At 40.7% G+C, this 20,286-nt stretch overlaps 1 protein-coding gene across 4 annotated transcripts in view; it reads right to left on the bottom strand.

Moving 5' to 3' along the window:
- ZNF423 (zinc finger protein 423) overlaps window positions 1-20,286 on the bottom strand; it is a 341,247-nt gene that overhangs the window by 122,743 nt on the left and 198,218 nt on the right. The gene's annotated exons all lie outside the window — the stretch shown is intronic.

Raw genomic sequence — 20,286 nt, 5'->3', positions numbered from 1 at the left:
GAAAACCAACTTCAGGAACAAAACAACAGCACAGCCAAGCCTGTAATGACAGAGTGCTCCCGCTTCCATGGCTCAAAGATGAGGCTTTAGAAAATATTTCATAAATCAGTATTTCCATAAAGAAACACAATGAATAGAAGAATGGTTGTTTTAAGAACATATATAAAAAGTTAGCATCTTTCATAATTTGAATTATTCATCAGAAAGAGAACAAAATGAGTGCAAATGTAATCATTCCACAGAGAATGCTGAAGATGACAAGTTAAGTGAAGATGCCACTAGTCTGATATAAAACTGAACCCTGAATGAAGAACAGTGCAAAACTTGTGAGAGCAGAGGAGGGGTAGGTAAAGCACTGAAATGCAAAAAGGAACCATTTCTCCAAACACAAACATTTACCCTCTAAAATATTTAATGATTCTACTTCAGCTATTATTACAACTGAACAAAAAAAATGCCTGCAACTATGCATGTAGGCTGCCACCCATACACTTGTCTGCCAACTAAACAGCTTCACCAAATTAAAGCACATGCACAGTAGAGTAGCCCTCAAAAGAAAAACTCAGTTAATGAGGATATCGTCAATACAAGAACCTATGCCCTATATCATTGTATTCTTTGTCAAATGTCTGCCTTTACATCCCAGGAAAACAGGGATTTGCATTACTTTATATAAAAATAATCATACACAAGACAATTTATCTAGCAAAAATGTGTTGCATTTTTCCTAGCACTGCACTGTGTGGGAGGATGGCCTTCTCTCCTTACGCAGAACAACTACAATGTCCTCCTCTTGACTTAACCAAACCTGCTACTCCAGAATGACTGATGACATGAAAACAGTATTTTATTCTCATTACAGAAAAGTACTATAATTCTCAACAAGTGACCTACACTTATAGAATGCTCAATGTTCTTATGTTAAACAAAAACTTAAGAGCCCGGCTGGGCCTGAACATCACAAAGTTTCATCCATTGATTTTTACAAAGACCTGTTTTTCAATATTTCTATTCTCATCCTGCAGCCAACATCTAATATCTCTTTGTATCAGCAATCATATAATATGCTCCATATTTAGATCTACTCTATTGTACTTTACTACATGCCATACTGAAGACCCAGGTTCGCTCCTCATTCTGAGCAGCCTCCCTCTTTCTCTCTGAAGTCAGCCCCATTCACAGGGGTTGTCTCTCCAAGCAAAGGAGGAGCAGCTTCCCTAAGGGCTTGCATTAATGGGCCCTTCTGACTGGAAGGATTCAGCTGGCTGCCAGTTTCTTGGATTAGATTCAGTGGGGAGGTACCGGTAGATCACTGCTCACTAATTCCCAGCTCACGCCAGCTGGGCTCCTCAAGGGGAATGGAGACAAAAGGGAGAGGGGGGGATGCTAGGGCCTGAACTAGGGCAGCACATGGTGAATTTGCTACTCCTACAGTTTTTCTACTGGAAAAAAACCACAATATTCCTACTTTGTAAATTAACTGGCTGTGGCCTAAACTTTAACAAGTTGCCATTAAATAAAAATTATTGTAAAATAGGCATTTAAATTGTCATACTTTATTATTACAGAGAAAGACTGTAAATATTTTGCTGCATATTGGTATAGAGGCATAAATGACTGAAGAGAGAAAGCAGAGAAAAAAAATCAGATAGGCTTAAACCACTTTGATGAATAAATCAGCTTCAGCGTCCACAGCCTCTTTTACAATCTGCAAATTCAGTGTGCCAAATTCACTGCTAGCATAACCCAGTACAATGCCATTAACTTCAATATGATTATATGTGCTTGTGCCAGCAATGAAGTTAGTCCATTATCTCAGCGATACAAATATGTTTAAGAAGTTCTCACACTTGTCTGAAACTGACTGATCTATCCCAAAACACAGCAGGTGGAAATGGTAACAACTTTAGGAAGATGCTAAGAACTGAAAAGCAGAGTTCCCTTCCTACTGCTGCCCTCCCAGCATACTACACTAATTTTTTTTTTAAATAAAAGAAAGATGGTGTTACTTTCTGAATGACATGGGAAGAAACTGTTGTGATTATTATACTATGGATGCAAGTGAAATAAAATTTTGTTTGTTTACATAAAGTTGAAAGCAAGACTGTCTCATTTTGTCCATTTGATTTAGACATTTTATTGATTTAAGTGTTCAAATTTTATTTTCCTTTTAATATATTTGTTTTTTCTGCCTTTTAGAATTTAAAAATAGTTGGACAGCTATTGCTCCCACACACAATCTACCTTGACTTCCTTACAAACAAAACATTAAAGTATCCAAAAACTAAACTGAAGAAATTAGAGGGAAAACTCATTATCATTTATCTCTTTATGGAATGAAAAACAATGCTGTTAATCGTAACTTGCCATTTTAAACTGTGAAAAGCCTTATAATGAGCCCAGAAGAAAATGTTAGGGAATTTTGCTGGAGTATTTTACATTGGGAAGATATAGTTGAAATGTGGTGTGACATGCCTGGCAACAGTGATTTTTCCAGCAGAATAATAATTCTACATTAATGCAATCAAAGGAATGTAACAGAATGAGAAAAATCACTTTCAAAAAGGAGATTAAAGTCATTAAAAATGGCTAATCCTGCAAAGTGGGACTGTTCTAAAATAGGGAATCACATGGCTGGTGCAAGTCTTTTGTCATCTGCGCATAAGAGAATCAAAACAAGTATTAAAAGGAGAAGAAAATTCAATAAAAGTTTAATTAGAAAAAAAGAGCATTAAGTAGGCGTCAGAATGCAGGCAGACTGTGAGATATATGTGTGGGTCATGATGCTTACGTGGCCAAACTTGATAATCAATCACAAAGTGATACAGTCATTTAGCAACTTAATGTTCAGCATGTTTACAAAGCTGCAAGCATTCATCATCATCACTGAAGAGATAATTCCAGCCTAGATACATTCAATAAATGTATTTTTCCTTCTAATAAGAGCAATTTGGCCAAACTGCTATATAAATCACACTTTGTTCTCCGTTTATCATTCACATAACACAAGCCAAGTTCAGAAATGTACTCATGCAGCTATGACGATCAACCCCAAAGCTATGAATTCATGATTGGTTTTCAAAAGGAAGATATAGCTTGTCACAAACGGAAAGACCTAGGTAGCACAATCTCCTAAGCTAACATTGATAGGGTTGATATATTTGTTAAGAGAATTACTTTGCTAACAGAAATAAAGCCTCCAGCTTCCATCCAGGACACACCACATGATCCACTGTCTATAGCCAAGCTGTAAGAGACAACTGAATTTGCTCCAATCCTTCAGACAGAGACAAACACCTACAAGAAATAAAACTGTGTACACATAAATATAATTTCATGTCCCTACAAGACACCGACTTCCCATTTCCTCATACAAAGCTTGCAAGAAACTTTGTTACATTCTATCAAACTTTCAGCTGAGCCTTCACTTGTTGAAGAATTTCACTTGAAGAACCATCATTAGTGCACGAGGTAATAACGTCTTCTTCTTCAAGTACTTTCCCTATGGGTGCTCCACTGTAGGTAACTTCACAGCAGCATCCCCTGTGGAGGGCTGGGACTTCGGAGTGCAGTCTATCATTGATGATAATACTGTGGACCGAAGATGGCATGAGAAGCTGAGTCTTGAGTAACTGTGTATGTTCTGTGAAAGTATGACCGGAGGCAAGCATTGTTGCCCTTCAGATTTCTGAGATGGAAACATCTTTAACAAATGCGATCAAGGGGGAAATGGATCTCGTGGAGTGCGTGCAACTTCCTGAGGGATAACAATAGTTAATGTGATTTGAGATCCATCTGGAGAGCCTTTGAGCTGATATTACAGAGCCCTTGGATCTGTCCACAACTGAGAAAAAAGAGATTTCCTAAAGCCCTTTGTCCAGTCCAAATACAATGTGAAGGCTCCCCAATGTCAAGCATGTGTAGTATGGCCTCCCTGTTCTCACAGTGGAGTTCTGGGAAAGAGGTGGATGAGCTGGTTCATATGGAAGGATGAGGCTACCTTGGGGAGGAACTTTGGGTGTGGCCTCAAAGTGACTTGGTCTTTAAAGAAGACCATGAAGGGTGGGTGCACCATCAGCACCATTATTTCCCCTATTTGTCATGCTGAGGTGATGCCCACTAGAAATGCTGACGTCATTTGACAGGTGTAGAAGAGGGTAAGCGGCCACAGATTTAAAGTAAACCAGCCTGCTACTTGCTCCGACTTGCAGTTGAAAAGGAATTGAGTGTGGTTCGCCCACACAGCGCTAGACAGCCTCAAGACAGAACACGAGGGAGAGTGCATGTGCAGGCCGAATGGACACTGCTACCTAAAATCTCCACTCAGAGGTGCAGTTATACGTACAGTGGAGCACCCATAGGGACACTACTCAAAGAACGGCTGTGTTGCTCAGTAGATGGGACCTTAGAGCTTTCCTGTTTGTTTGATCCCATGGAACCTCAGTGGGAATTTGAAGGAAATCAGACAGCGTAGTGGTGTAATTCAGCAAGCACTATCTGTGTGTTTCTATGCTCTGCTGTCACATCACTATCCTTAATAAAGCTGTGGCCTGTTACCTTTCCACTTACATCCTCCTTTAGGGCAAAATTCTCTTGTGTCCAGAGGGCTTATGTGGGTCTTAAGCAGTGTGTAGGTCTTGTGCTTGTTCTCTGCACAAGGGTGAATGCACCATTACAGAGAGTAGCACAGGGTTCATGCCATCCTATAAAGAATGTGTGTTGGAAGCAGCAGATTCTATTTACTAGAACAGTCACACACATGCGCAGAGCCAGGACTAGAGCCCTGATCCTCCAGCTCCATAAACACAGACCTCCTTTAGCAGGCAGTAGTACAAGTCGCTTCATCACATTGTTGGTCAGCCACCAAAGGGTGACATCACATTCAGATACATACACATGACATGTCCACATAGCAGCTGCGAGGTGCTTTCCAGAGCGGTTAGACAGATATGTGCTACCTTTGCTTCAGCTAGCATGCTGAAAATAGTAGTGTGGTTACAGTGGCACAGGCAACAGGCCAGGCTAGCCACGCAAGTACATACCTGGGGGATCAGGCAAGATGGTATTCAAATGGCTAGCCGAAGCCTCCGCTGTTCCACTGTGGCCCCACTTCACTTTTTAGCATGCTGGCTCAAGCAGAGCTAGTGAATGTGTGTCTATCGTGCTGGAAAGCAATCTCCCTGCAGCTATATAGACATTGCCATACTCATAACCAATACATCAGTTCTGAGTGACAAAAACACCTGAGTTGGAACAATAGCTAACAGAACTTACTGACGTGATGAGCAAATGTGATTAAAATGTACTGTGCTTTTAGTTAAGAGGAGAGGGAAGTTCCCTGGACTGTAGTATATGCTGAGAGCAATGGAAGGAGGCTGAAAGAAGCTACAGTGGTGGCACCTAGGGAGGATCACACAACAGGGAATGTGAAAAGGGAGACCCCTTTTCGAGCCCTGGAGAGACATTTTTCATAAGGAACAATAGATGGGGTGAGTATACCTGAGAGCTGCTGTTGTGCACCAAAGCAACAAACCCAACAGGAATAAATCAGCCATTTCTCTTGTATACAGATCTGATTTATACTTAACAGAGAAGCTATTGTCAAGGGAAAGGGTTGTCTAATGGTTAAAGTTACGATCTGTGACTCACAAGATTCCTTGCTCTGCCACAGTCTCTCTGTGACATTGGGAACATCACCTAAGGTAAAAATGGCCAAAGCACCAAAGCGACTTAGGCTTTGTCTACACAACACAGCTTTTAGTGACATGGCTGTGTCGCAACAGCTTTCCCGCTAAAAGTTGTGCAGTGTAGCCGCTGTTTGTCGGCTCTCCTGCCGACAAAGAACTTCTGCCCCCAACGAGTGGGGTTAGCTTTATCGGCAGGAGAGTGCTCCTGCCGGCAATGCACTGTTCACACTGGCACTTGTCGTGGCAAAACTTTTGCCTTTCGAGAGGGGGGAAGGGGTCAACACCTCTGGAAGATAGAAGTTTTGTCATCCAATTGGTCAGTGTAGACATGGCCTCAGAAACCTAAATCTCATTTTTAAAAGGAACTGGAGCACTTAGGAACCCAAGTGGAAAGTAAATGAGGCTTAGGCTCCTAAGAGCTAAAGTTACTTTTGACAATGAGTTTTATGCTCCTTAACCACCTAGGCACTTTAAAATGTTACTCATAATCTCTCTGTACGCCTCAGTTCCTGGCTCACAGGGGTGTTATAAAGCTTACTTCTCTAATGACTGTAAAGCAGAGTGAGGTCCTCAGATGGAAGGCCCAACAGAGGTGCTAATAGTATTAGTAAGTATTATTGTCAGAGACACCTAACCAGGGAGCACAGCAGGAAAATTATCATTGGATTTCAGAGGTGAAAGCAAATTTTTAACTGTAATAAGTAAACAGGGATAAAAACTCACAACGGATTAAAATATAGTACGTATTACATTTTCACACGGCATACGCTGTCTGGATACATTGCAGTGTTGGTGTGAATTAATGCAAATGAAGTTTACATACCAAATGTTTTCAGTTCACTTTGACACATTTTTACTTAAAAAAACCCAAACTTTTATCTTGTTTACTCTTATCTCCCAATACTACTCAAATGTAATAAGAACAAAGTAAATAATAAACAAGAACCTACAATATGCAAAACTCCACTGTTAAGCTCCACTGACTGCATTTTTAATTGTGACATTTAGAGCTGACACACATGAAGATATACACCTATCTTTGAATGATATTAGCAGTCCAACTAGCAGCTATCACTGAAATATAATCATACAGTTAGCCTTGATAAATTTTGATTAGTACATCTTCAATGGAAATTATTTCCACAATTTATATGTAATTCTACATAATCACACCATGCCACAAAATGAACATTAATGCCACTATTTGGTTAAAACAATCAAGCATTCATGAGCCAGGTAATGTATATATACATATATATGAAGGAAAGATCAACCATAATTCTTTAATCCCCTGTTAATTGCTTTAATATAATGGCTTCTTATGCCATATATTTAGCCAATTAATACAGCACAAACTAGAAACCAGAACTGCTTCTATAACGTCACATAAAGAAACAACACCATACATACAGTTTCCAGGCTTAATGAGATCTACAAACAAACCAAGTTCAAAGAAAATTACTTCAATAGTTTTAAAATTATGACTATTTAAAGTTGAATGATCACTGTGAAAGATACAGCTATTTCCTTCTCTGGGAAAACTTTACTCTATTAAATGAAAAGTGTATTAATATAGTGGGCCAGGACTGTATGTAATCTTTCTAGAAGGGAGATGTGAGGTGAGGCCTGGGAGTTCAAACGGCTATCTTGAAATTATCCAGACAAGAATGGACTCTTTAGGACAATATGTATGAAGTGGTTTTCGTGGGAAATACCTAGATAGAGGTTAATGCAAATTCCCCACTGTGACACTAGCAGACCAGGTGCCCGCTCATACCAAAGCCCCAGGTCAATTTACTTGTGTGTTAGTAAGATCAAAGTAATTATTAAACATATAAGAACGTATTTGGTGTTTAAACTTCATGAAGATTAATGGGAAGTTACTTGCATTGTTTTCACTTAGCTGTATCCTGTTATAATGCAATTGCACACATTTGCACTGTGTGTACCCCTGTAACTAAATAACCCATCAAACTAGCCACCAAACAAGAAAGAAGCCTTGTGAAATGCAAATGAAGAACTTTAACAGAAAAGTGCTAATTTCAAAGCAAGTGGCCATTGTGTGTGATGATTGGAGGTGAACTACTCAGAATGGATTTCTCACTCTCCGTCATCAAACAAAAAGATCACATGGGTAGTGACCCTGAGAGCTTGTTTTCTGTAAGAAGCAGCTTTAAGTATGGATTCAGGGTAAGATCCTGCATCTCTGGACTGTCTGGATTCTAACAGGGCAGAATAACTGAATGAGAAGACGGAGATCCCCAGAGTTATTCTGGGTACCTCTGAGGGACTTTGGGATACTGGCATATTACTACATCTCTGCTACCATTTGGAATTATAGACTGATGGCCTGTACATATATTTTACCTGTTTTAACCTCTCAATGACTCATTTCCTTTTCTTAGCTAATAAACCTTTAGTTAGTTTACTACAGAATTGGCCACCAGCGTTGTCTTTGGTGTAAGGTGTAGAGTACCAACTGATCTGGGGTAAGTGACTGGTCGCAACCTTATGTGGTGTGATTTTTGGCTTACATGACCTTTTATTACAAAGTCCAGTTTATCTGGGTGGAAAGATATATTGAAGAGTCCAAGGAACTGTCTGTGACTCCGTAGTAAGACAAGTAGAGTGATCCAGGAGTTCACATTTGTTACTGGCTTGGTGAAATCTAATTATAGAACACACCACTAGTTTGGGGTGTCTGCCCGTTTTCTGAAAATCAAATATCTTCTGAAGCTACACCATGAGATGAGGGTGACTGCTATTACCTGCTCCTGAGGGCTGGACACCAAACGCCTGAGTTGTATAAAGAAATAGGCTGATCTGACCAGCCTGGGTTCTGGTTCTGAATCTGAGACAGTTATGACCTTGTGACCCTGGGGAAAACGCAGCTGTGGATTTGGAAGGTTTGGAGCCAGAGGTTGGCTTTGAGATAACGTCTGGTAAGATTTTTAGCATGTTGGTAGGTTTTTTATCTTTAATATGTTTTTTCTGTCATTCTTTCACCTTAAGAATAAATGTGTTTTCTTATAAATTGCTGCATGGAAACTTATAATGGCAAGCGATACAATAGGCATAGCCTATGGAGAGAAGGCAAAGTGCAGACACTGGGTTTTTAGGCAGTGTGGGTTGCTAGGAACATTGCAGTGTTGGCAGGGAACAGTTCAGCCTTTAAAGATCCACTGGTCAGGAGGGAGAGAGACATAGGTCTCTGCCCAAGAAAGGTGGTAGTTGAGGAGCTGGGAGCCTACAGTGGGAGCCCTCAAGGGATCCTGGAGGGAGACTACAGAGGCAGTTGCCTGAACTGTGACAATCACAAGCTCGAGACAGCAGACAACTTAAATCACCACTCTTTCCCATTAAATTTTAAATGATTTCAGTTTAAAAGGGCCCAGACATAGAAAACATCAGGTTTTATAAGGCCCATAGTTTGAGATGACCCTACCTTCTTTACCCACTCTTGCTTTGAATCAATCTAAAAAAACTGAAAGAATTCTAACTTGTCAATTTTAAAACAATCATACCTTTAAAACCACTCAGCTGGTTTTCTTCTAATTTGACTTGTTCTGTACATCTTATTAAGACTTCCAGGTGATGTCTGAAAACTGTATGTGCTGAATAATTCTGAAATAATTTCGTATGTAGGTCACTGTTTTGAATCTGATCCCAGCCAGCAGTAACCTGAATCCCTTACCATAACTAGCACTAACTAGTACTTGTTTAATAGTCTCAGCTAGGAGCCCACGGGAAGAAGACTGAATTGTCTTAGCTGAACTGGCATGAAGACTGATCCTCTGACCCCTGCAAAGGTGATCCCTGCAGGTCAGGGGTAAGGCACTACTAAGAAGTTGCACTTCCTTCATGGAACTATAAAGAGCTTCAGGGACATCAGTCTAATTCATGGGCACAGAAGTATGCTTCATGTTTAAAAGGCACTATTCCAGTAATATACATCACATTCAAAGCAGAATGAAAACTAAAACAGGAATAAAAACTAATATAATGGTATCACACTACTGCCATCATACATATCTATGGCCTAAAAAATGTCGTAACATCCAAATTATATACTGATATGGTAATAAATGTTGTTGGATTAAAGTACTAGCAAACAGTGATTTTCTTTTTCAACCTTTCAACATCGGGCTGCCATTCATTTTTAAGAGGATTCAAAAAGTAAAGGAATATGGTCTCTGGTTTTACCTTGAGGATAATGATAACATGACTTAACAGAATATATAGTCCTATTTTATCAGCTTCCCCCCCGCCCTCAGACAAATTTATTGTTCTGAAACCCAAAATGCAATTGAGCACAAGACTTATTATAGAAATGTAAAAAATAAAAATTGAATTCACTAGAATGTTTGCTGTAGCTGAACTGTTTAACATGGCAACTTCAAAGCTGGGGTGAGAATAGCAAGCTTAAACCTAGGTGGTGAAAGCAGTCTAGATATCAAAGTTGTCAATGTCATTTCTCTGGATCTTGCCTTCTACTATGGGAATCTAGAATCATTAATGGATATGGATAAAGATGACATATAAATCTTGATAGATGATACAGATAACTTTTTTTTCAAACACAAACTTCCTAAGACAACTAACTGTATTTTTATAGTTTACAAAAAAATTAACATATCATTAAATAAATTCTATCACCCTTTAATAAATGACATAGTCGGGGTGGAGGAGAAAGTTTTATGTTAGATCTAGTAATAAACTAAATGCTTTCAGGGTTGAATCACTGTTTTTCTTTACTCCCTTTGGAAAAGCAGCAGATACTATATTCTGCTGTGCATCATGGATTTGGGACTGAAAACAGCTGCACTCTAATTACATGTAAAGTGTACTAAAACATTCCTTTTATCACAGACTGTAAATCTGTTAGCATCTGTCTCTCCTTTGTTTCTTCCACAAGATACAAGCTTGTTTCTATATTTTTCTCACCTGTAGCGGTGATTAAAATTCATTATAAATGAAAGAAGTGAACACTAAAACAAGTTCCTCTGTGTACAGTTCTAAACTCAAATTAGAAACAGCTGTTTGCTAATTCATGCAGTGATGTTTTGTTGTGCTCTGTGAATCAATAACTCACCCTATTTCTACAGACATTATCCATATATTTTACTCAGCAATTTACTTTTCAAACATGCTCAAATGCAACTTCAGTCTCTGTTTCAGGATATGAGAAGCCAATTCTGTCAATATTATCAATGCATTAATAGAAAGGTCTTGATAGCATGCTACTCATGCTTAGCTTGTTACCTAGAAGCTCCTGTATCACTCTTGCCTACTTTGCTACCAACATAGTACCTCACAAAGATGAGCTATTTTAGGACTGACATAAAAGATTAAAACTGTAAACAGGATTCAGATGCACAGACCACTAAAGCAATAATTATACTGAAAGAAAATGCTGAAATTAAGATGTCAATTGTTGCCCTGGACAAGTTTTAAATCTTAAGTACAGGTAAGACTCTTATAAAAATAATCCTTTTGGTTAGAATTACTATTATTTGAATAGTTTTTAACTAGTCTATAAAATTTTACCCATATCAATTTGAATTACTGTCAGAAAATTGCATTCTGTGCTTCTTAAAATTTGATGTCACTATTTATCGTAGTTTCAACAATTTACTTACAAGGAAAAGTCATACAGCTAAGAGCTGAATCAGCCTTGTTTTAGCATTTAAGCAGGAATTATCCAGCTAAAAATCTGACTGCTCAGAAAAGACTTTCACTCACAACGTTTTCAAGAGCCTCCATAATAAATGTGCAAGGCTGCTCTCATCATAGTAAAATGTGACCTATGAGGTCAGTGTTGGGACCACTGACCCCAGCACTGTGCCCTTTGCGTGGCTTGAGGATTTGGCCCCCCATTGTTAGAAGACTATCATCTTTCACAAATGCTAATTGCCTCTCCCAACAAAACACACAAGTAAGATAATTTTCTCATCAATAGCTAAAGAAAATATGAATCACTTCCTAAAATCGGGGGGAGGGGAGAAGGAGACTATTGTTCTTGCTATTAATAAAAACCTGTACCACAAGAGCTATTACTGTTAACTACGGAAAATGTGTTTCCTCTTTTTTTAAGCAAAAATGAGGGATTGCAAATCAGAGATCTCTCTGCATCAGTGAAAGTCCTGCAGGGCTGCCCAGACGCTACAGGGGGCCTGGGGCAAAGCAATTTCGAGAGCCCCTTCCATAAAAAAAAGTTGCAAAACTATTGAATATTATATACTTGTGGGGGCCCCTGCAGGGCCCGGGGCCTTGGGCAAATTGCCCCATTCCCCCCCCCCCCGGGGCGGCCCTGCAATTCTGCTGTCTTGAGAAGAATCCCATTCCTTCATTCAAGGGAGGTACTTTTTTAAAATCCCTTTACACCTCTCCCTCTAGTATTCCTCCTCCTGTAAGAACAAGTGAACTGCTTCCCAATAAAGCAGATACCAGCACCATTCCTTGCCATTCTACAGAGAGCCATGGGGAGTCAAAGCCACTTGTACACTCAATGACTTTTAAGGATGTGGCTAACCCAAACAGCCTTTTTGGATAAAATGCATGGAACTGATTTACTACTATCAAACAATGTGTGGTTTTTTGCTTTAATTGGACAATCCTAAATATGGCAGCCACCTTTTGGGGGATCATTTTTTGGCTTTTCTGCATGAGCATTACACATGCAGGGCTTGTCTACATCAGAAAGTTGCAGCGCTGGTGAGGGAGTTACAGCGCTGCAACTTTGAAGGTGTACACATCTGCAGGGCACCACCAGCGCTGCAACTCCCTGTTTGCAGCGCTGGCCGTACTCCCGTTTTGTCTCGGGTGTAGAGGATCCAGCGCTGGTAATCCAGCGCTGGTAATCCAATGTAGACACTTACCAGCGCTTTTCTTGACCTCCGTGGAAGGAGGAAGCCTCTGGTAATCAAGCTGGTCTCCTTTCCCGGTTTGCTCTCTCGTTCCCGGAACCCCGAGCAAGCAGGTCTCCTTCCCTGCGGTTTGCTGGGTGGCTCCGGGAACGCGAGAGCAAACCGCGGCGAAGCTGGTCTCCTTTCCCGGTTTGCTCTCTCGTTCCCGGAACCCCGAGCAAGCAGGTCTCCTTCCCTGCGGTTTGCTGGGTGGCTCTGGGAACGCGAGAGCAAACCGCGGCGAAGCTGGTCTCCTTTCCCGGTTTGCTCTCTCGTTCCCGGAACTCCGAGCAAGCAGGTCTCCTTCCCTGCGGTTTGCAGGGTGGTTCGGGGAACGCGAGAGCAAACCGCGGCGAAGCTGGTCTCCTTTCCCGGTTTGCTCTCTCGTTCCCGGAACTCCGAGCAAGCAGGTCTCCTTCCCTGCGGTTTGCTGGGTGGCTCCGGGAACGCGAGAGCAAACCGCGGCGAAGCTGGTCTCCTTTCCCGGTTTGCTCTCTCGTTCCCGGAACCCTGAGCAAGCAGGTCTCCTTCCCTGCGGTTTGCTGGGTGGCTCCGGGAACGCGAGAGCAAACCGCGGCGAAGCTGGTCTCCTTTCCTGGTTTGCTCTCGCGTTCCCGGAACCCCCCTTGAAGCCGCCCAACAGCGCTGCAGTGTGGCCACATCTAACACCACTTGCAGCGCTGGTTGCTGTAAGTGTGGCCACTCTGCAGCGCTGGCCCTATACAGCTGTACTAATACAGCTGTAACAACCAGCGCTGCAAAATGTTAGATGTAGACATGGCCGCAGACTCCAATTTTTAAAGGTATTCAGGCATTCCTGCACTTAGCATCACTACGCCCTAACTGATTTAGGAGCTTAAATCTCATTTTCGTAAGGGATTTAGGCACTTATGAGCCCACTGGGATTTTGACTCCTAAGTGCCTAAATCCTTTACAAAAATGAGATTTAGACTCTTAAATCAGTTAGTGCGTAGTGACGCTAAGTGCAGTAACGCCTAAATACCTTTAAAACTCTGGGCCATACTGCCCAGCACCCATTCCTTAAGCCCTTGTGAGCAGTCCAGAGTAATGAAATGATATCTGTAATGCAGACTAGTTGGTGACTGGGGAACATGTTAAACACAGAGACTATAAACGAAAAAAAAATAAGATTTTCCCCCTATGAACAGAATACTGTATATTCGTATGATTTGATATGATGCTTTATTCTGCTCTCTTTCATATTTCTGAATTGTACTTTCTAAGTGATAATTACCTTCAAGTCATCAATTAAAAGTCATTTAACTCATTCACAAAAATCACTTAAGGGTCATATCCTGCAGGGGGGTTTAGTTCTTCTTGAAAGTCAATGGGAGATAAGGATACTCAGCACCTCTTACGAGAGAAGTTGCCATCCTGCAGGAATGAGTCTTAAAGATGAACAATATTTCAGTGACAGTGTAGGTAACAGTTTGGATAAAGCAGTATTCTTTAAACTTGGGACAGTTGGTTAATTGGGACCAGAAGGAATCCACCAAAGCATCCTAGTTAAGCAGCTCCTATTGCAACTGGTAAGAGGGTTGTATTTCAATGGGTATGTGGATTTAGTTCTCGTGGAAGGTGTTAGACTGACAGCAGTGGAAACTGAACTACATAGAACAGGCAAAAATTCACTCTCCCTGCTTTGATTCAACTCTGCTCCAAAGAACTAGCTACAGGGGAGAAAAAGTAATTCAGCCATTATTCCTGTTCAAATTTTGGTCCCTTGGCTGAGGTCACCAAAAAAAGGGAGCCAAATGCTAAACTGACTAGACCTTGGACTGAGACTATTCACCCATTACATATAAGCCTCCAAAAAGCTATCTGAGGATAACTAAATTCAGTCTTTATCAACCTGCATTGAATTCAGATGAGTTAGCCAGAGGCAAAAGGTTCTCCAAAATCCTCTACTCCCCTGAGCTAACCAGTCCACAGGTCCTATCTTTTATTTAAATATGAAAAAAATATCTATTTTGAAAAGTTAAGACATTTATTCCTAAATATACTGATCTCCTGATAGGAATACAGGGAACCTCTTTGCAAAAACACAGCTGAAAATGCAATATTTAAAACAGCCTCTAAATTACACAAATACACTGATAGGTACTTTGCGAATCCAACCTGAGTTTTGCCCAGAAGATATCTCAAGGTAGTGGCTTGGAAAAATCAAACATAAAACACACATACATGTGTTTTGCTAAATTATCTTAGGAAGTAGAACAGGAACCTTTGTCACTCAATAAGATTCCTTCACTCTTGACATATGTTCCAAATCTACTACTCAGTAGAGAAAAAATTTGATTTTCATGTTTCAGCACAGAGAAAAATCGCTGCACAGGGCTTTACTGCCAAGCTTTCAAGCCCAAAGTATTTAAAGCTGGCCATTACAGTGTTAGAGAAAGTTGTGGGCAAAATAAAAGCAGCTTGTTAAGTCAGAAAGAGTAGGCTGTTCCAAGCTCTCATTTTGATCTAGGTGGGAAAACTGTGATGCACTTAAAAATGTAAAAGATTGATGTTCATGATTAATAGATTTAATACTACAAAACACATCTGTTGAAATTACTCAGCAAACGATCACGAAAGTCAACAATATCCAGATTTTATACCTCCTTCAAAGTATTTAAAAAAGAAACCACTAAAGTACAAGTGACAGAGACTTATTATATATAAACATATGCATTATTGGCATGATTTTCTAATGTGCTGTGCACCCACAAATCCCACTGAAGTCCACAGCTGCAGCTGATCAGCAACTTTGAAAATCAAACCACATAAATATTAACTATCTACATAGCCACAAACGGAGATATTTTCATAAATACATCCTCATCCATCACACTTCCTTCATGCATTCACAAATTAGATTTCATACAAATAAATAATGAAAATGTATATGAAGTAACATATGCAAATATCTTGACTCCTGCAACAACATACGAAAGTATTTGCTAGATTCTGGTCAGCCTAGAGACATCCCAAATCTTTGCCTGCTTCTTTTGTGAAGTGTTATTGCACCACAGTGACACCAGCTGGTATCTCTGGAATGAATGAGCCTGGCCACTCCATCTGACCCGAGTCTGCAGATAGAGGGTGTTTGCTCCAGCTAAGCAGACCTCCTGCTCCCTAAGGATGTCATGCATTATGGCAAAATACAATTAGCTCAGTCTCTGGGCCTGCTATATTAAACATTTATTTATTTATTTAAAATAATATTTTTATTTTTAATTTAAAAAAAAAAAAAGAAACCCCACATAATGTGAGTAGATGTAAGAGCACAAGGTTGACTTTTAAAACAATTTGTAAGTATAATTTAGTTAAATACTTACCTGGAATCTATACCAGTGTTTGTAACTAGCCTGAGGGGAAAGCATTAAAACGTAAGTAAAAAAAAGAAGAAGAAAGATCTGCATCATAAGAACTGCTTTTCAGTAGCAAACAGAAATAACGGACAGGTTTAAAAAGAAAATAAGTAAGATTTTGTGTACTGAAAGATAAGAGCCAAATACAACGTCTTACTAAGGACAGTTCTGTGTTGACGCTGTATAGAAGCATTACTCCTTTTTAACCAAAAGTATCTGTCACTTTTAATGAGAAATGAGTTTTTAAAACAAACACAAATCTTTGCTACCTGTTAATCTTCCTTCTCAAATCAGTGTTCACAGGGCCGTCCTTAGGATTTATGGGGCCCTACGCAGTATTATTAAACTGGTGTCCCTCTGCCGGATGGCAGCCCAAGCTCACAGCCTGGTGGGGGAGGGGGAGGAGGGACTTGACAGCAAAGGATAATGAGATGCCCAGCCTGCCTCATGGTGGCGGAGAGTCACAGTTCCCCGCAGAGACTTCCATGCCCTCTCCCTCATGCAGAATGGACATGAAGAAAGTACCTAATTAAAAGCACTAAAATTTGGGAATAAAAAATGTCAGTCACAGGTTTTTTGATATGCCCTGAAGTTTGTCAGAGATTTATTTGCAAAAACTTCATAGTAAGGGTGAGTCAGCTGTCCTGCTGAATACAACATTACATATAATGGAATACATGATGCAGCTCTTCTCTGTTTTACATTTTCTTATTCAGTATTTCTAAGTTCAATTTATATTTTAAATGTACTCAAATCTTAAGCCAGCATTCCAGATTATTACATATTTAACTCACTGAAACAAAGACATTCTTTTAAATTAATCAGAGAGGTTTAGCGTGTTCATAACAATGTTCATTGCTTTTAGAAAAAGGGAACAGTAATTTACTTTGTGTGATCTCCATAACAAGAGACATGGTTATGAAATTTCACCAACTTTAAAAAAATGTTTCCAAAGATTTTAGGTATAACAAGGATTTTGTCTTACTAAGGTACTGATTTTGCTGGAGGGTTCTTTTAAAACTAGTTCGTCGGATAGTCAGAAGTAAAGAAACGGAAACTCTTTGTCCAGCTATCTGGAAGGGAAGGACTGTTGTCCCTTTAAGGGCTCTCTTCAGTGGGGAGTGGGGGGAGAGGTGGTGAAGGGATGGACAGAAAGGACAGGAAGACTTGGAAGCACTTTTTTTTTAAATTATAGTAATTAAAATGTATATTTTAGATAAGGGAGGTCTTTTGAAGGATTTATTTAAAAAACTGTATGTCTGAAGATCCACGCATTTAAGGCTAAAGATGATTGTGCATCTAAAACTCTATGCAAGCATTTTTTAGAAATGTGATTTTATATTCTTCACCAGCTCACTAATGAAATATTTTTAAAGCAAATTTTAAACTAAGGTCCTGTAGACTGACAAGTTCTGTGTAAATATTACATTAATGTACAACTGTTTTTGTCAGTAAAGTCAGAAACTGACAGTATAAAAATGTATTTGGGCATAAGCTTTCATGGACATCGGATGAAATGGGTTCTAGTCCACAAAAGCTTATGCCCAAATAATTTGTTAGTCTTTGAGGTGACACAAGGACTCGTCCTTGTTTTTGCTGATACAGACTAACAGGACTACCACTCTGAAACCTGTCAGTATATACCTTGGGGTTGTCAAATGCCTGTTAAATGGCTTTATTACCCCTTGAATGTCTCTTTAACAGTTTCAATGTTGTGCTAATAGGCCTGGCAGGCTGGAGGTTTTTTCACTTTTAACTAGACTCATAGACTCATAGGTCAGAAGGGACCAATCTGATCATCTAGTCTGACCTCCTGCACAAGGCAGGCCACAGAACCCCACCCATCCAATTTTATAACAACCCCTATCCCAGGACCGAGTTACTGAAATCCTCAAAATTGGTTTGAAGACCTCAAGCTGCAGAGAAACCACCAGCAAGCGACCCGTGCCCCACGCTGCAGGGGAAGGCGAAAAACCTCCAGGGCCCCTGCCAATCCGCCCTGGAGGAAAATTCCTTCCCGACCCCAAATATGGCGATCAGCTAAACCCTGAGCATGTGGGCAAGAGTCACCAGCCAGCACCCAAGAAGGAATTCTCTAAAGTAACTCAGTTCCCATTCCTACTACTAGATTCCCTCCCAAGGAAGACTCACCAGGCTAGAGCAGCCATCTGTGGGAGCCTGCAGGAAGGGTCAGAACAGGGATAGGAAAACAAGCGGGTGGACACTAAGACTCAGTGGTGCCCCAAATTTTCAGGTGCCCTACACAGCTGCCTATGTTGCCTATGCCTAAGGACGGCTCTGAGTGTTCATCTACAACAAATATGCAGCATCAGAGGCCTTTCAAGTTAACTAGCAACGACCCAGTTCTGTGATCTGAAGACTTGCACTGCACTGCATAACAAACACTCCATTGAAGGCAGCTCTCTTCTTACAACAGATCTCTGGCCTTTTGACAGAAGAAGCCAATGATAAATTGTAAGACTTCTGTCAAGTTTTCAAAAGAGGAGCTCAGGTGACAACTAAGATCTTTCTTCATATGACATTGCATCCTCATTAGAATACTACTGAATACTACTGCAGAAAGGGGTTCCCGGCTGAGTGAAGTGTATGCACAGCTCCTAGTGGCCCAGCTAAAGGAGATCTCATTTTGGCTCACCAAATAGATGAGCTGTTTACAGACCATGAAGATCCCAGGTTCAAGTCCTGTATGTGGTAATTTGCCAGGTGCAAAGCACAGTGACTTAGGGTGACTAGACAGCAAAAGTGAAAAATCGGGACAGTGGTGAGGGATAATAGGAGCCTATATAAGAAAAAGGCCCAAAAATTGTGACTGTCCCTATAAAATCGAGACATCTGGTCACCCTACAGTGACTCCAGACAGTACCTGGGGGATCATGTTAATGGGTTATATCTGCTCACAAGCAGCTAACATCCTCTTTTGGAATCCAAACTTTTAAAGCTAAATTCTACTCTTGCATATACCTATTTAAGTCAACTGGGTAGGGTGAGTGTGAGGACAGACTTTGGCCCATGGGTAAATCCTGGCCCCATGGACACAAAAGCTCACCTAAAATCAGAAGGGATATGATTCTTCTGCACAAAGGGAAGAGGGCAGGGTTTGGGGAGGTACGGCGAACACATGCCTTTCAGAGTGTGAAGCTGAACTCCTCACTTTGTGGCAGTTGGTGAAGGACAGGGCATTGGTGGGCCAACAGCTACGTGCTGCAGTGGAGATCCTCCTACCCTCCCCCTATGACAGGGGAGGTTCAAAATAACAGCCCATGAAGCCTACTCTAACCATGGGTCTCGAATATGCTTCACGAAGCTGCACCGCAGTCACCTGTGTGGCTCCCACCAACGCCTGGACTGGTTACTTGAGACCAACCCTTCACATATAATTAGAGTCAATGGTGGCTGACGGTTCCAGACCCACTAGCTCCATCCCTGAGTCATCAAAACCCTAAGCCACCATGAGTAGTCACAAAGGCTACTGATAGACTCATTCTGACAAAAATGGCTGGCTGATCCCCATCTAAAATCAGTAGTGACCCTGACAAGCATGGTCTAAACTCCAAACGAAATAAATAAAATGAAAAAGCCAGATCCTACCCAGGATGTCGGTGTCCAATTCACAGCTGGAACTGTACACTCACCATCATTCTGCCATCTCTTTCCTGGGAAAGTGGACATTTGAAACAGGACAGGAACTGGTGAACATTCCAGTCCCAAGAGGCAGTCTCTTGATAAAAGGGTAGACTTCCAAACGTTTAAGAATAGTCACCATCCTCCTCTCGCCAAGTGAGGCACTGATAGTGCCTTTCAATAATCAGAGCCAAACCACTGCATTAAAGCCACTAGGTTAAACAAGGGTCAAAATTGCAGGTGATTGGCCTCAGCAAACCTAGACAACTACAGACATCACTAGAAACCATGCTGAGGAGACACAGCCCAACAGAGACCCGAAAGCACAATCAAAAAGTCTTCCCAGACCAGCAGGAAGTTTATCTACTGTAGGGAACACATTACTGCAATCAAATCAAGGAACCACATTATGAATATGTTATAAGAAGGGGATGTTTGGCGATTCTTCAGCGTTCTGTTAATGGAGAAGATTTTCCTTTCCATTTGTTTAATAAAGGTCTAAGCCGTGGGGAAAGGGAAATGGCTAGCTGGCCGTCTGCATTAGAACAGCGCTTATTTAACTGAGAGTTTAAGTCCCCTTTTCTTTTTATGTTTTTCTTTTTTGTTGCAGGTTTGAATTGTGCAATTTGTTTTAATAGTTCCTGTCTCTTTACCTAGGCCTCAGACATGTAACTG

The sequence above is a fragment of the Gopherus evgoodei genome, chromosome 12, assembly GCF_007399415.2.
Source record: "Gopherus evgoodei ecotype Sinaloan lineage chromosome 12, rGopEvg1_v1.p, whole genome shotgun sequence".
Taxonomy (NCBI): Eukaryota; Metazoa; Chordata; order Testudines; family Testudinidae; genus Gopherus; species Gopherus evgoodei.
This window is presented reverse-complemented; position numbering and strand designations above follow the sequence as displayed.